This window comes from Lissotriton vulgaris, chromosome 6, assembly GCF_964263255.1.
Source record: "Lissotriton vulgaris chromosome 6, aLisVul1.2, whole genome shotgun sequence".
Classification (NCBI taxonomy): Eukaryota; Metazoa; Chordata; class Amphibia; order Caudata; family Salamandridae; genus Lissotriton; species Lissotriton vulgaris.
In genome coordinates, this window is record NC_141694.1 from 569087469 (window position 1) to 569104592 (window position 17124).

The 17124-nt window shown below is 45.1% G+C and overlaps 1 non-coding gene and 2 pseudogenes across 1 annotated transcript; all 3 read left to right on the plus strand.

Annotated features, from left to right (window-relative positions):
• The first annotated feature begins 1475 nt into the window (after window positions 1-1475).
• LOC147707658 (U2 spliceosomal RNA) lies at window positions 1476-1594 on the plus strand (annotated as a pseudogene).
• Window positions 1595-5569: 3975 nt separating this feature from the next.
• Window positions 5570-5746, plus strand: LOC147707659 (U2 spliceosomal RNA; annotated as a pseudogene).
• A 7111-nt stretch (window positions 5747-12857) lies between these two features.
• On the plus strand, window positions 12858-13050 carry LOC147707660 (U2 spliceosomal RNA). The gene has a single exon (XR_015297092.1). It is a non-coding gene; the product is annotated as a U2 spliceosomal RNA (small nuclear RNA).
• The last annotated feature ends 4074 nt before the right edge of the window (window positions 13051-17124 follow it).

Here is a 17124-nt window from a genome sequence, read left to right on the forward strand (position 1 = left end):
GTATCAATACTAGATTAGCAAAAACAATTACGATTCCAAATGGGGAGAGTCATCACTTGTCGTGCGTCTGAATCAGTTACGAAGCAGCCCCATCCCAGTCTCCGTCTGCCAGTGAATCAGAACTACGAAGGATAGGCACCTAGCCCTGGCCCGATTTGGGATGTCCCCCGAAACATGTCCTCCGAGAAAAGTCAGCCCCCTCTGAAACAATGAAACAAAATGGCCACGAATGGGAGGGGGAAGACTCGTGACCACAAAATGGACGTCGCTAGTCCCCATGAAATTCGTCGTCCTCAATGAGGAGCGACTCCAGAATAGCCCGATGGCTCACTTTACACCGTGGAGAAAACGGAGGCCCCAAGGAAGCATCAATCGTGAGGGCTAGAGGCCGCACAGATGGTGCCCAAGTCAATTGCGATGGTAAAAGAAACAAAGACTCAGTCCTCGGAAGAAGGGGAAACAAAGTAGCAGGAGTAGAGCCGGCAGATGGCAGTCCGCGTGTGCCAGTACTGTCAATAACTGTCCCCTCACCGCCATAAACATGTGCAAGCATTGTAGCCCCATCAATCGTCAACAAAGGCAAATCCAAGCGTTGCCGGGAGCCGACCCGCCGCTCCCGCCCCAGTCCGAACACAATGTCGTCAAGTTTCTCACCCAGTGTGCGGGAGCCATATTCCAGCGCAGATCGCAGATCCCAAAGGGCAGCGAGGACGGTCCCGTAGGTCAGAGCGGACTGCGGACCCTCTGTCTCAGGATCACGAGAGGGTTCCCGGAATCCGTGCCTCAGCTCAGTCCGGTTACTGCAATCACAGGGCGAGGGTAGACGATCTACCCCATATTGTGAGTCATGAAGCACCTCCATCTTGTCGGCAATCCAACGCGGAAGCTGGGGCGGGTGCGGCATGAAGAAGCTGCAGTCAGAGCCACCGATATTGCCAAGGCTAACTGCAATCGATCGTCCCTTGTAGAGAGCCGTCTTGGCTCAGATGTAGAGTCGGAGCAAAACAGGATCAGTTCGCCGATGACGGGCGAGAACGGCAATGAAGGCTAAGCAGCACACCTCCAGCACTGCACAAAGAAGCCGAACGCACAGCATATCCCTTCCTCGCGTTCGTGCGGCAATCACGGTGTGCGAGAAACCACAGCAGGGCAATGTAATCCGGTCCTCACCTTGTTCAGAAGGTGGCATTTCCCAGCCGCCGGCACCAACCGGTCAGCACGGCCGCCATTTGTCCTTCCAAGTCCGGCGGCGCACGGCGGCTCAAGCTGGGGCCAGAGCCGCGAGACAGCCTCGTAGGTAACTCCGGTCACCGGGCAGGTAGAGATCTCGGGAGAACGCGGACAGAATCAGCGCAACCTCCAAAACGTGCCGCCGCCAAAATGTGCCAGGATAGTAGGTAGGATATCGATGCGGGGCTCAGGGGCTGGCGGAGCCGAGAGCCTACACGTCTGCTCCGGTCGCCATCTTGGCTCCTCCCCCTCGGGACCATATATTAAATGGATTTTTGAAACAGGGAGATGGAATAGGAGCTTGCTCTGTCCACTCCACGCATCAACCTGGTATTGCAGTACCTCCAGGAATGGTGCACTTCCCCACCCGGGTAAAACAATGCTGTTGAAATATAGACGAGAAAACGAAAGCAGCGCTTCACTACCAAACCCTGTAAAGTGGAGCTACTGTGTTTGCGTGTGAATAAAAGCAAACTGGTCACCGTGTCGTGCCTAATTTATGGATTTATTTTATTTATTTGCCACTTTGCGGCCACCAGGCCGTGGGTTATTCATTTATTTAATTTTTGCGTTTTTTAAACATCTTTTTTCTTTTTTTCCTTCTCCATGCAGACGCTGCACTTCCATTCCATTTCACTGGGGAACGAATGGAGGGAGGTTCCCAGCAAGTCAGTAGGATGGATGGATGGATGGATGGAGGGAGGAAGGGAGGGAGGCAGGCAGAGAAGTGGACACTGCCCTTGGCTTCTCTCAGCAAGAAGAAAAATACAGAGTCCTTTTCCTTCTCTGCCCGCCCCGCCTGTCCTCAAACGGCCAAGCCTTATCTATAGGTCTTAGGCTGCAGGGGAGCAGTGTCCCGGGCAAGCGAGGGGCCAGCCACTTCCGGTCAGGGAGCTATCCAGGGCATCCTGGCCTGATTCCCAGCATCCCCTCGCTGCCAGGCTTTCCGGCGAGCCGGCTGAAAGTTGTGCACAGGAAGGGGCCGGCATGCAAATACTAGAAAGAGGACAACGTGGGTATGCTAAGTGACGCCTAATGAGGCGACAGCCGAGGAGGACTTTGGGAGCCGGGAGAAGGCCCAAGTCCAGGGCCTCCTTTCCACCGGCACATGCTGAGCTCTTGCTAGGAGTCAGAAAAAGAGGCGAAAGGGCGGCCAGCGACGGTGCGAGGGACGACCCCGGTCCAGGTCAGCCAGGTAGATTGCTTCGGGAGGCGTTAATTCTGGCACCATTCTGGTTAAGCTTCTCGGCCTTTTGGCTAAGATCAAGTGTAGAAATGCACTTGTATCTAGCCAGGGGGCGCTTGAAAACCAGACACTAGTCACTGCTCGGCCTTTGCTCCACGGCTTGTCCGTGGCAAGGCTGCGCAGGGACAGGCTTGGATCTCTTATGATGGAAACACGGTCTCTAGAATAGACCTTATTTTAGCCTCAGAAAACATTACATGTATTTCTTCTGGACTTCAGGATAGCTGCCTATCAGACCACCAAACCCTGTTAACAGAAATTTCTTTCCCCAATATGGGGAAAAAAGGTAGTGCTTATTGGAAACTGAACACTACTCTCCTAGAAACACAAGATATCCAGGAGTCCCTTATAGAACAATATAAAAAGTGGAAAGCTGAAAAAGGAAACTTCTCATCACTACAAGAATGGTGGGAATATGCTAAAAAACAAACAAAAACCTTAAGAAAAGGTAAAGAAATAGCTAAAGAAAAAAGACAAGAATATAATGAGCCACAAGACACACTAACAAATCTTATAGAATTACAGAACACAGGGATACAGGTCACAGAGGACATTAAAAAGACAAAGGCAGATATCAGAAATTGGTTCACAAAGAAAGGAAAAGAAACCATGTTTAACTCACCCGTCCTCAAGCACGAAGAGGATAAAAATGTAACTCTTTCTTTTTAAAAAAAAAATGAAGACAAAGCACCCACACATAGGATTATTAGACGCACAAGGCAAAGTATCAAAATAACAAAAAGACATAGAACAGATTGTACACAAATTCTTTTCCAACCTCTTTTCACAGAAAAACTCTGATGTAACTGCATGCAATTAATTGTTAGAATGCTATGATCAAGGCTAATCCGCTGAAGAAAAAGAATTCCTACAGACCCCCTTTAAAGGGGAGGAATTCCTAAATATCATACAGAAAGCACCTCGAAACTCTGCCCCAGGTCAGGACGGCCTTCCCTGGGAGTTCTACAACACCTTCCGGAAGATCATAGCAAAAGACCTTATTGAAATGTTTTCTCAATGTGTGGAAAGGAAATCCTTTCTACACACATTTACACAGGGAACAGTCAGACTAATCCACAAAAAAGGGGAAGTGAATAACACAAAAAATTGGAGACCGATAACGTTACTTAATGTGGACCGTACAATTTATAGCAAATGTATAACAAATAGAACAAAAAGGGTGTTAAAAACTGTGATCGAACCAGATCAGACCTGCGCAGTACCGGGCGGGAAGATCTGGGACAGCCTTATTACTATCCGGGACGCTATCAATAGGGCATTAGAAGAAGGTAACCCTCTAGGAGTTTTATCCCAAGACTTACAAAAAGCCTTTGATAGTGTCTCACATGCTTATTTGTTTAAAGTCTTACACAAAATGGGCTTCCCCACATTGTTCATAGAAATGATCCAAATGTTATATGCAAATGCAACTAGGAAAATTATTGTGAATGGGATACTCACAGCAGAAGTGCACATCAAATCAGGAGTACGCCAAGGCTGCCCCCTCTCACCAGCTCTCTTTGTATGTGCCTTGGAACCACTACTCTGCAGGTTAAGGAAAGACAAAGTGATCAAGGGCATCTTTGTACCAGGAGCAGATGGAAAACATGCCAAATTTATTGCGTACATGGATGACGTAACTGTTCTATGTCCTGACCCCCCCTCGGTCAGAAGAGTGCTCCTGCATACACACTTCTTTGGGCAAGCGTCAGGTTTGGTTCTTAACACGGAAAAAGCACATGTCTCACCATAGGAAGCTGGAACAACTTAGCAAAACTGGAGGTGAAAGTAACAAATCAACCTACAAAGATCCTAGAAAGAACCTTCTCACAAGACCCAGAAGGGAAAGACAGTTGACCCCCCGTCCAACACAAGATTAACCAGAAGTTGGGGTTATGGTGGACAAGAACTTTATCTACGACAGGGAAAATTATGGTCATAAAAGCTGTCATCTTGTTACTAATCCTTTTCTTTGCAGTAGTATACCCGCAGAACAAAACAACGCTCAGACAATTACAAAAATGCCTATTTACCTTCTGTTGGAACTCTAAAATGGAGACGGTTAAAAGAACTATGGTATTTAAACACCCAAGAAACAGGGGCAAAAATATGCCAAATTTGTATCTGTACATATTTACAAATTATTTCTGCCTCTGCCTTAAAGCAATATGAGAAGGCAGAAATCTTGCAGCCAACTGTGTACGTTATGGTGCTGGTGACGTTTTCTACAAATTAAAAATTTTACAAAGAGACAATGCTATACCTGTTGCCTTCTTCCCCCACAAACTCTCCGCCTGCCTTGAACCCTTCATAAAGATGCTGCAACTTCTGGAGATTGACAAAGACTGCTTTGAAGTAAGAACCCTGCTGAAAAAAGAACTGGAACAGTTGGAGAAAATGGAGATGGTCAAAAACCTACCAGAAAAACTCTCCAAACTGGTTTGGGAAAAATCAAGCCATTCAGACATTACAAACTTGCAAAAAGACATTTCATGGCTGGCGGTTTCCAATGCCTTACCGGCGAAGGCCTTCCAACACAGACAAGGACTAGCTAAATCTGCACAATGCCCGAGACCATATAACAACCATGCATTTCTTATGGAACTGTTGTTTCGCCAAAAAGTTTTAGAATAAATTAAATCTGTTTATCAAAGAAATAACCACGCTAGAAACCTTAAATTATGAACTAGTACTCTATGGCATAGGGGGCTCACTGTCAAAAATAAAGACAGAGCCCTAAGGGAAATACTCAGTTGTGCAAAAGAAAGTCTATGGATCGCTAGAAACCTGCTCTTATTTAAACATAAAGAACTGGATGTAAAAGACTTCACACACATGTGCTTAGACAAGATTATATTTTTCTACTATGTTGATATTAAACGGCAAGGTAAGGAAATAGCGGAGAAAAAATAGGCAGAATGGGTTACTTAAAAACAGCTTCACTTTAATATAAAAGTGAGAGCCTTATGAGTCAAACCTTGATGGAAAACTGGTAGGTAGGTGCCTGCGTGAACCCCCTACACAGGTTATATTGTATACCACCCTATGGGATTGGTTAAAATGTATATGTGCCCTACAAACTTATAACAAAGTATATTTTTACAACAACAAAAAAAATCTGTTCTTATCAGTTTAATATCTGATATGTCCTCTATCTGGGGACCATATATTAAATTGATTTTTGGAACAGGGAGATGGAATAGGAGCTTGCTCTGTCCACTCCACGCATCAACCTGGTATTGCAGTACCTCCAGGAATGGTGCACTTCCCCACCCGGGGAAAACAATGCTGTTGAAAAATAAACGAGAAAACAAAAGTAGCGCTTCACTACCAAACCCTGTAAAGTGGCGCTATTGTGTTTGCGTGTGAATAAAAGCAAACTGGTCACTGTGTCTTGCCTTAATTATGTATGTATTTTACTTAATTGCCACTTTGCGGCCACCCGGCCATGCGTTATTTATTTATTTTTTAAACTTTTTTTTATTCTATTTTTTCCCATCTTCATCCAAATGCTGCACTTTGAAAAGAGACAAACGTGGGAAAAAGACTGTTTTTGCAGCAGGAGAGTGTCATTGGTTTTTGGATCCATTTCACTGGGGAACGAATGGAGGAAGGTTCTCAGCAAGTCAGTAGGACGGATGGAGGGAGGGAGGGAGGCAGGCAGGCATGCAGAGAAGTGGACACTGCCCTTGGCTTCTCTGAGCAAGAAGAAAAATACAGAGTCCTTTTCCTTCTCTGCCCGCCCCGCCTGTCCCCGAACGGCCACGAATGGCCAAGCCTTATCTATAGGCCTCAGGCTGCAGGGGAGTTGTGTCCCGGGCAAGCGAGGGTGAGGGTCCGGCCACTTCCGGCCAGGGAGCTGTACAGGGCATCCTGGCCTGATTCCCAGCATCCCCTGGCTGCCAGGCTTTCCGGCCAGCTGGCTGGAAGCAGTGCCCAGGAAGGGGCGGGGCATGCCAATTATAGAAAGAGGACAGCGTGGGTATGCTAAGTGACGCCTAATGAGGCGACAGCCGAGGAGGACTCTGGGAGCCGGGAGAAGGCCTGAGGCCAGGGCCTTCTTTCCACCGGCACATGCTGAGCTCTTGCCGGGAGTCAGAAAAAGAGGCGGAAAGGCGGCCAGCGACGGTGCGAGGGAAGACCCCGGTCCGGGTCAGCCAGGTAGATTGCTTCGGGAGGCGGAACACCTGGTCTACACGACCAGGAACAGGTGAGCTGCAAAGCACACGGGATAGTGGGAGGGAGAAAAGGATTACGAGTGAGGAAGGTGGGGAAACCCTGGGCGCACCTGCAGTGCTCGGCCCGGGGATACCCAACCAATATCGGGAATCGGAATTTGGCAAAAAACGCAGCAGATACTTGGCCTGCATTCCACTGGAGAGACCTCGGGCGCACCTCCTAGGGGCTCGGCCTGGGGAGACTCCAGTCTTAAAAAGAGCAGGAGCACGCATTTAAACAAGCACTGCGAGGCCCGCAAGACACATTTTTGCAAGCCCCCACCGAGGCTCGGCCAGGGGGTACGCCAAAGGAAGAGGAATTGCCCACCAAACAGAGGCGCGCACAGATTGGCCCACAGACTGCCAAGGCTGACCAGTGAGAAGTGCAGCAGCCGAGTGGCATTGAAAAGACAAAAACGAGCCCCCAGGCGCACAGGACTGTGCTCGGCCAGGGGGCACGCAGGTGCTCACATCAGAAATAACCGAAAACACCCCCCCAGTCACCCGAGGGAAATCGGCATTTTTGCACAGAAATCACGAGCCCCCAGGCGCTCTCACTAGAGCTCGGCCGAGGGGCACGCCCAGACGCCCAAAAAGGAGACAAAAACGCGAGCCCCCGGGCGCACTTCAAAGTGCTCGGACAGGGGGCACGCTTGCCAAAGGAATAAAGGAGGAAAAAACACTGCGAGTCCCCAAGCGCACCAGCTGGTGCACGGCCAGGGGGCACGCACCTTTCTGCCAGCATAAAAACCCCACCATTTCCACACAGGGTAGAGAGAGCCAAAATCAGTGAGCCCCCAGGCGCACCGGCAGGTGCTCGGCCAGGGGGCACACAACCTAACATGGAGAACACCAAAAGCTACGAGAATGCAGCAGGAGGAAATCGCGCAGGAGGAACAGCAAGAAACAACGCGACAGGACAAGCAACACCCACAGGTATAAGGAACACAGTTAGGTTTGAAATCTAGGATGAGGCGGAACACAAAAGGAACCTCACACATTTAATGGACACTGTTCTCAAAAATGTTTTAGATATAGATCCCACAGCAGAAAAATGCCTACAAGACTTCAGAATTAGAGGGCTTTTTGATGTCACCTTTGACAATGAGACAATGTACCACAAATGTTTGTTTAATCTAAATTGTTATAGAGATAAAGAGGAATTAGAAGGATACACCATCACCTCCCTGTCTGCACCCAGAGAAATACCAATAACCGTACATATGTACAACCCCTTCGCATCCCCAACAGAAATTGCCAACTTCCTACGCAGGTATTGCCAGACTGTAAGGGGAGGTAGTGAGCTAAAAAATGAGTGGGGCATCTGGAATGGAAAGCGCAGGTACATGGTCACCCTGGAAGCAGATGAGGAAGGAATAGGAGGAACAAAACAGCCCCCCCGTAACTTCTCAATTTGGCCAAATAGAGGTTTCCTATACTACCCAGGACAACCAAACTTTTGCAGGGCATGCTTACAATTCGGACACACTAAAGAGTGGTGCCCAGGAGACATATGCAGAAACTGCGGGAAAAAGGGACACATGGCACAGGACTGTAAAGCCCCCCAAAAATGTAATCTATGAGGGGGAAACAACCACCTGTACAAAAACTGCCCCAATAGAGATATGCCTAAATATCCAGAACAAGTAGCAGAAAAGGGAAATCTACAAAGAAACCCTGAGACAGAAAAGACAAAACAGGCAGAAGAAAGCACAAAAATTAGAGAAACTGAAACAAAAAAAAAACACAGATAGCCAAAGCACACAAAATACAACACCACACATACAGCCAACCCCACAGGTAGAAATAGATGAGACCCAAACACTCACACAAACAGTACAGGAAACAGCAGAAGAATACCAAACAGAAACAAACCTGATAGTAGAACAGACAGTGGAGGTAGTCACAATAGACTTAACTGGCACAGAGGAAGATACCCAAGACGCCAAGGAAGATCCCTTAGATAATTACAATCCAGAGTGGCTTTTTGCAGTGACACAAAACGCAGGGAGCACCCACATCAAGCAGTCAATAGAACCCCAGACGCAGCCAGAGGTAGAAATGGAAGAGGAAGAAACAGACAAACATGTAGAGAATGAAAACAAGAAGGAAAAAAAGCAAGACAGGTAGAAACAGCTGATGCCCCAAATATAACTAACCAATCCGAAACAGAATTAGAAAATGAAGAAACTTTTAGCACACAAAAATCAGAGAAAGCCGCTTTGAGAGTATCAGCGAGACAGATAGCAAAGAAAAAAGTGAGGAAGGAAAAAAAAGAACCCTTTTGTTACAAGAAGCCCCACCAAACGAAAACAAAAGAAAAGCCTCCTCCCAAATGGGAAGTTCACAAAGTCCAGGCTCTAGATTTAGCAGCCTGGCGAACTTACCAGACCCAGAAGACCTCAACATGGAAGGTCTGTCTGACATAGAAAATGAAAAGGACCTCATTCTAGAGGAGGGAAACCAACAGAAAGAAGGGCCACCAGGCAACAGCCCAATCTACTTCAACAATGAAGATGAAATTATATCAACCTTTGAAAGTGTCTCAATCCTCCAACAGGAGAATGAGATACCTGACAGCATATAAAATTTAAAAATGTAAAGGATTTGGAAAATCATAATAATGGCTATAACAATAGCCTCCCTAAATGTTAGAGGTTTGAGAAACCAAACAAAAAGAGCAGCAATATTTCAATACTGCACAACCCTAAAAGCGGACATCATATGTCTACAAGAATGCGGCCTACCTTATGCTGACGAATACAGACACATAGAAAAAGAATGGCCTTTGGGCCCTTCCTTTTGGTCAGGAGGAGGAAATAAAAATGCAGGAGTGGGGATCATCTTTACAAACAACCACCCACAACTAATACAAGAGACTATAATCTCGCCAGGGAGAGCACAAATGCTAACCATAAATTACAAAGAAAATATTTTAAAAATCATAAATCTATATGCCCATACAAAAAGAATGAAAGGAAGGCACTGTTGGAAAGCCTAAATTTCTTTTTAACTGGCAACCAACCATGCCTCATAGCAGGAGATTTCAACTGCATTCTGTCACCAGGAGACAGATATGGATCCTCCATGCAGTACAAATTGGATATTACATCCAAAACTCTTAAGCATATGATAAAAAACTTCAACCTCCAAGACTCATTCTCCCTATGTAACCCGAACACAACGGGCTACACATGGCTATCTGGAGATGGAAACACCACATCCAGAATAGATTTTATCTTCGCAACCAGACAAATAAAATGCATAGCATCAAAACTAGATGATAGCTGCCTAACTGACCACCAAACGGTCATAACAGAATGCCAATTACCTCAAGCATCCCAAAAAGGGAAAACCTATTGGAAGCTAAACACCTCAACTCTATCTGAGGAAGAAATACAAACAGCTTTCCAAAGACAATATAACAAATGGGGAAAACAAAAGAAAAACTTCCAAAACCTCACCCTAATGTGGGAATTTGTCAAACACCAAACTAGAACCTTCTTCTCAAACATAGGAAGAGAGAGAGCGGCCCAACAAAGAGCTGACTGTAAAACCCACCAAGAGAAACTAGCCTTACTAATAGAACTGCAAGATGCAGAAGTACAAGTAAAGGAAGAGATGTTAAAAACTAGAGAAAACATGAGAAAATGGTATCTACAAAAAGGCAGAGAGACCATTTTTAACTCAAGAGTAAAAGAATACGAAGAAGGGGAAAAATGCAACGCATTTTTCTTCAAAAAAGCAGCGCAAGCCCACCAAAATATCACAGGCCTAAAAGATAAAAATGGAAAAACAACAAATAAAATAGAGGAATTACTAGCAATAACAGCAGAATTCTACAACAACCTCTACCAAAAAAAAGAAATAGAGGAAGATACAGGAAATGACTTCCTACAAAACTTAGAAGGGAATTTGACAAAAGAGGCAAAATCTTTCCTAGAAAAACCCTTTGAAGGTCAGGAATTCTTAGAAGCACTCGCCCAGACACCAAAAAACTCTGCCCCAGGGAAAGACGGCCTACCCTGGGAATTCTACAAAACCTTCTGGGATACAATAGCAAGCGATTTTATTGAAATGCTCAACAGAGGAAAAAAACCTTCCACCATCCTTCCTGGAAGGAGTAGTAACCCTAATATATAAAAAAGGAGACAAAGAATGCCTGGAAAATTGGAGACCCATTACGCTATTAAATGTAGATACTAAAATACTAATCAAACTGATGACAAACAGAATTAAAAAGGTGCTCAAAGCAGTCATTCACCCAGACCAAACTTGTGCGGTCCCTGGGAGGAAATCATGGGACAGCATGATCACGATAAGAGATGCCATCTGGATGGCACTGGAAAATAACTCTCCACTAGGGGTCCTCTCACTAGACCTCCAAAAGGTCTTTGATAGCGTCTCCCACGAATACATGTTTAAAGTCCTCCACCACATGGGCTTCCCACCAGGATTCACTAAGTTAATAAGACTACTATACTCTAACGCCTCCAGCGCATTCCAGATAAATAACCACCTCTCCAAAGAAGTACAAATAGGCACAGGAGTCAGACAGGGTTGCCCACTATCACCAGCACTCTTCATCTGCGCCCTAGGACCACTCCTAGCAACCCTAAGAAAAGACAAGGTAATAAAAGGAATTTTCGTCCTGGGGGCGGGAGGAAATAAAGCAAAATGCATAGCCTATATGGATGATATAACCATATTATGCACAGACCCACAGTCAGTCACAAGAACAATCCTACACTGCAACATTTTTGCACAAGCATCAGGACTACAACTAAACCTAGGAAAAACAACCTGCCTCACCGTAGGGAATTGGAACAACTTGGCAAAAATACTAGTACAAACCACCAAACAACCAACAAAGATACTAGGAGTCAAGTTCTCAGAGGACACCTCTAGAGAAGACAACTGGACAGAAGTCAAAAATAAGATAAACCAAAAAATTGGTCTATGGAAAAGTAGATCCTTAAGCCTGGTAGGAAAGATACTAGTAATTAAAGCTGTCCTGCTCCCCCTGATGCTTTACTATGCAGTGATCTTTCCCCCCTCCAAAGAGACACTCAAGAGTTTGCAAAAAACAATTTTTGACTTTTTCTGGTCCTCCAAAATGGAAAAACTAAAAAGAGAGATAGTCTACAAAAGCTTAGAAAACGGGGGCAAGGGAATGCCAAACGTATACCTCTTCTTCCTTGTCACATACACCAGCTTATGCCTAAACGCAATTAGAGAAAAAAGAAACATTGCAGCACACTTCATCAGATATGGAGCTGCAAACATTTTTAGAACAGCAAAACTCTTAGAACAAGATAACAGACTGCCCACAGCTTTTGTCCCACCAAAAATGTATAACAGTATTGATGATTTTCTGAAAAACATGAAGAAAATACAACTTCATACACAGAATGGCCCTGAAAGAAGCCATACAAGACAAAGAAATTATGACACCGGCAAACAACCTAAATGAAAAACTCTCCAAAAAAGCATGGACAATGGCGAACAGTAAGGAGATCACCAATAGTCAAAAGGATCTGGCATGGCTGACCATCCACAAAGCTTTACCAGTAAAAAGCTTCCAACATAAGAGAGAAGTAGCAAAGGAATCCACCTACCCAAGAGACAATTGTACAGCGGAGGAATCAGTACTCCATTTCCTCTGGAACTGCTACTTTGCGCAGCAAACGTGGAAAACCATAGGTCGCCTGATAAAAGGGATCACAGGACAAAACAACATAAACTATGAACTCATTCTGAATGGCTTCCCCACAACATGTACCAAAGACAAACACAACCTACTGCTGAAAATCATATCATGTGTGAAAGAAAGTTTATGGACAACAAGAAACTTAGGAGTCTACCAACACAAGACCTTCTCCACCAAAGATTGTATAAACATTGCACTGGATAAAAAAATGGTTTTTTATTATGTATATATTAAAAAACAAAGCAAACAAAAAGCAGAAAAAATATGGAAACAAAAAAAGTGGGCAGAATGGGTAAGTTAAAAATACTTAGGAAACACTTTAGCATAAAAGTGTTTCTCTTACAATGAGACATATCTAGATGGAAAACTGACAGGTCTCTGCCTGCGTGCAACACCTAGTCCAGTTAAAAAGTATGCCACCCAGAATGGGATTGGTTAACATGTACCTATGACAAATTCTTTTATTAATAAAGTATATTTAAAAAAAAAAAAATCTGTTCTTATCAGTTTAATATCTGATACGTCCTCTATCTGGGGACCATATATTACATTGATTTTTGGAACAGGGAGATGGAATAGGAGCTTGCTCTGTCCACTCCATGCATCAACCTGGTATTGCAGTACCTCCTGGAATGGTTGCTGTTGAAAAATAAACGGGAAAACAAAAGTAGTGCTTCACTACCAAACCGTGTAAAGTGGCACTATTGTGTTTGCGTGTGAATAAAAGCAAACTGGTCACTGTGTCTTGCCTTAATTATGTATGTATTTTACTTGATTGCCACTTTGCGGCCACCCAGCCATGCGTTATTTATTTATTTTTTAAACTTTTTTTTTCTTCTATTTTTTCCCTTCTTCATCCAGACGCTGCACTTTGAAAAGAGACAAACGTGGGGAAAAGACTGTTTTTGCAGCAGCAGAGTTTCATTGGTTTTTGGATCCATTTCACTGGGGAACGAATGGAGGAAGGTTCTCAGCAAGTCAGTAGTATGGATGGATGGAGGGAGGGAGGGAGGGAGGGAGGGAGGGAGGCAGGCAGGCAGGCAGGCAGGCATGCCGAGAAGTGGACACTGCCCTTGGCTTCTCTGAGCAAGAAGAAAAATACAAAGTCCTTTTCCTTCTCTGCCCGCCCCGCCCGTCCCCGAACGGCCACGCCTTATCTTTAGGCCTTAGGCTGCAGGGAAGCAGTGTCCTGGGCAAGCGAGGGCGAGGGTCCGGCCAGGGAGCTGTCCAGGGCATCCTGGTCTGATTCCCAGCATCCCCTGGCTGCCAGGATTTCCGGTCAGCCGGCTGGAAGCAGTGCCCAAGAAGGGGGCGGGGCATGCAAATACTAGAAAGAGGACAACATGGGTATGCTAAGTGATGCCTAATGAGGCGTCAGCCGAGGAGGACTCTGGAGGCACTTTGCAGTGGTCAGGGGCAAGGGGCGACACCTCGAATCCCTTGTGGCTAGTGGTCAGCTTTGGTGCAAAGGTGTGGCCGGAGGTCCCGACAGGCCGCAATGGATTCTCAATGGGGTCTCTGGTCTGATGGTGGCCCCGAGGGGGCTTACTGTAAATCCCCGATCCAAAGCGCAGAAATGACCCTGCCTGGCTCGCGGCCAGGGTCTCCTCGACGGGGTCGGCTCCCCCCTCCCTCTCAGCGACGGCTGGCGATGGTCATCCAAACAGGCAAAAAGAGCTCCCAAATTCCGAGGACGATAATGTCCTGTAGCAGCCCTTTATCCAGGTTCCTATTCCCTTTGCTCATATGCGGCATCTGCAGCTGCCAAACATTACCAGCCAGGGGATAGTAAACCTTACGCCGCAGTACTGGCACCATTAATCTTTAAGACAGTTAGTGATGGAGGCACCGGGGAAACACCCAACACAAAAAAACAAGTAATACAAGTTGCACCTACCCCCACCCCTACCCCACAGGCAGAACAGGAACAAACCAAGGAAAGTACACAGGTAGTAGAGGAAACTCAAATGACAGAAATAGTGGAAAGTGAAAAGAAAGTTAAAGGGATGTCAGACATAGACTCACAAGTGGAAGACAGGGAAATAGATTCAGATTGTACTCTTATCCCTACAGATATATATAACATCATCAATGAAGCCAAGGACAGGGCACAGGAAAAAAGGGAAAGAGAAGAACAGACCTCCTCAGAAGAGGAATCAAAAACCACTGAGGGCCAAATGCAGATGGTTAAAAAAAGAAATAAAATCAAAATTAAAAAACAAACGGCGGACCCAAGTGGTCCGGCCGCAACAGAACAGAAAGAAACTAGGAAGAAAACTCTACCAAAAGAGAACTGCTCAGGGTCCAGGTATAGTGTACTAGGGGACCTCTCAGACTCAGAAGACCTAGGATATAGCTTATTCTCACAAGAGGTAGGAGTAACCCCCCACAAAGACCTTTTTCTACAGTCCCCATACTTAGGGGGAGCAGAAGAAATTGGCGGGCAAAAGACGCAAAATAGTGAAAGCAATCAGCAAATATGTGACAGCATCTGGTCGCCATTGAGCTTTGAAAATGTTCAGGTTTAACATTTATTGTACACCGTGCAAAGTAATCACCATTGCAAATATAATGTTTAACATCATATCATGGAATGCCCGAGGAATGGGCTCACAAGTGAAAAGAGCGTCAGTGTTTGAGCTCTGCAAAGTACAAAAGGGGGACATTATATGTTTACAGGAATGTGCAATTCCCCACTCCACGGACTACAGTCACATATCCAAATATTGGGAAGAAGGCCCCTCCAAAAGGTCTGGGGGTGGAAACAAGAATGCTGGAATAGGCATTCTCATAAAAAACAAAGAAATGTCAATCCTTGATACTAAAATTATACAGCCAGGCAGGGCTATGATGGTCACCATACAATACAGAAACACCACTTTTAAGGTCTGTAATATTTATGCACCAACCGACAAGAATGAAAGAATGTCCCTGTTTGAAATGCTTCCACTTTTTATTGCAGGTGCAACCCCAATGGTGTTAACAGGGGATTTCAACTGCATCATAAACCCCACAGACAGATGTGGCAAGAAAAATTGTTACGAAATTGATAAGTCTGCAAAATGTCTCAAAAATATGTGTAAAGATTTCAAACTGTCAGATACAGGGGCAAAATCAGGGTCAAAACAAAGATTCACCTGGGAAGCAGAAAGTGGCAAAGTCAAATCAAGAATTGATTTCATTTTCACCTCCAAAAATATAAAAGCAAGGAATTATGAAACAAACAAGAGTGGCATGTCAGAACACAAAATCTTGAAAGCAACCGTTGAAATCTCAAACATGTGTCAAATGGGGGGAGGTGTGTGGAAAATGAACATCTTGTTGTTACAAGAGGAAAATATATGTAAAAATTACAGTGATATGTACAACAACTTAAAAACCAGAAAGGAAAGTTTCCCATCCTTAGCAGAATGGTGGGAATAGGTAAAAAAGCAAAGAAGACTTTTATTCAGAAAACAGAGCATGATCAAAAGCAAGGAAAAGTTTCAAAAATGTGATGAAATACAACAAAGAATGATCACGCTAGAAAACCTGGAAAGGGGTGGAATGGAAGTAGGGGAGGAAAGAGGAAAAACAAAAACAGAACTGAAAGAATGGCTGACACAACGAGGGAAAGAACACATTTTTAACTCCAGGGTCAAGATCTTTGAGGAAGATGAAAAGTGCTCAAGGTTCTTTTTCAAAAAGGCACAGCAAGTGCAAAAGGTAATGAATGAACTGAAAGACACAAATGGACAAACACAAAAGGGCACAGAGAAAGTAGGGAAAATAACAACAGCCTTTTTTCCCAATTGTACAAAAAAGAGCCATCAGATATAAGTGCATGTGAAGATTTTCTAGGGTCTTTGCAGAGCTCTTTATCCCAAGAGGAACAACATTTTCTAACCACCCTCTTTCCGGAGAAGAACTCTTCCAAATCATTCAGGAAGCCCCAAAAGGATCAGCCCCTGGGCAAGACGGCCTTCCATGGGAGTTTTACAAAGCTTTCTGGGGGCTTATTGCAAAGGATTTTTGGAGTCTGTTGAAAGAATGCTTGGAAACAAATGTTTTACCCCCCTCCTTTCCACAGGGCATCATCAAACTGCTGGAGAAAAAGGGGGACAAGCTGGACATCAACAATTGGAGGCCAATAACCCTCTTGAATGTGGACAGTAAGATCCTAAGTAAAGTACGGGCAGGAAGATGCAGAAAGGTGCTGACCTCCATCGTGCACCCAGACCAAACATGTGCGGTCCCAGGAAGGAAAATCTGGGACAGCTTGACCATCATTAGAGACACCTTGTGGTTAGCGAATCCACTAGCTATCTTGGCCCTTGATTTCCAGAAAGCCTTTGACTCCCTAAGTCATGAATACCTTTTCAAAGTGCTCAGGAAAATGGGATTCCCAGAAGGTTTCATCAAAACTATTGGCTTAATATACACTGGATGTGAAAGCCAGGTCCTTATAAATGGTACACTATCTGAGGGGTTCCACATTGAATCAGGGGTCAGACAGGGATACCCCTTATCACCGGCACTCTTTGTATGTGCAATTGAACCTCTCCTATGTGCCATCAGGAAGGACAAGTGCATAACTGGCCCTCTGGTACCGGGCAGCCAAGGCAAACAGGTCAAATGTGTAGCATACATGGACGATGTCACCATTGCTTGCACTGACGCTAGATCCATAAATAGAACTTTCCTTATAACCCAACTCTTTTCCCTAGCAGCTGGGCTACAGG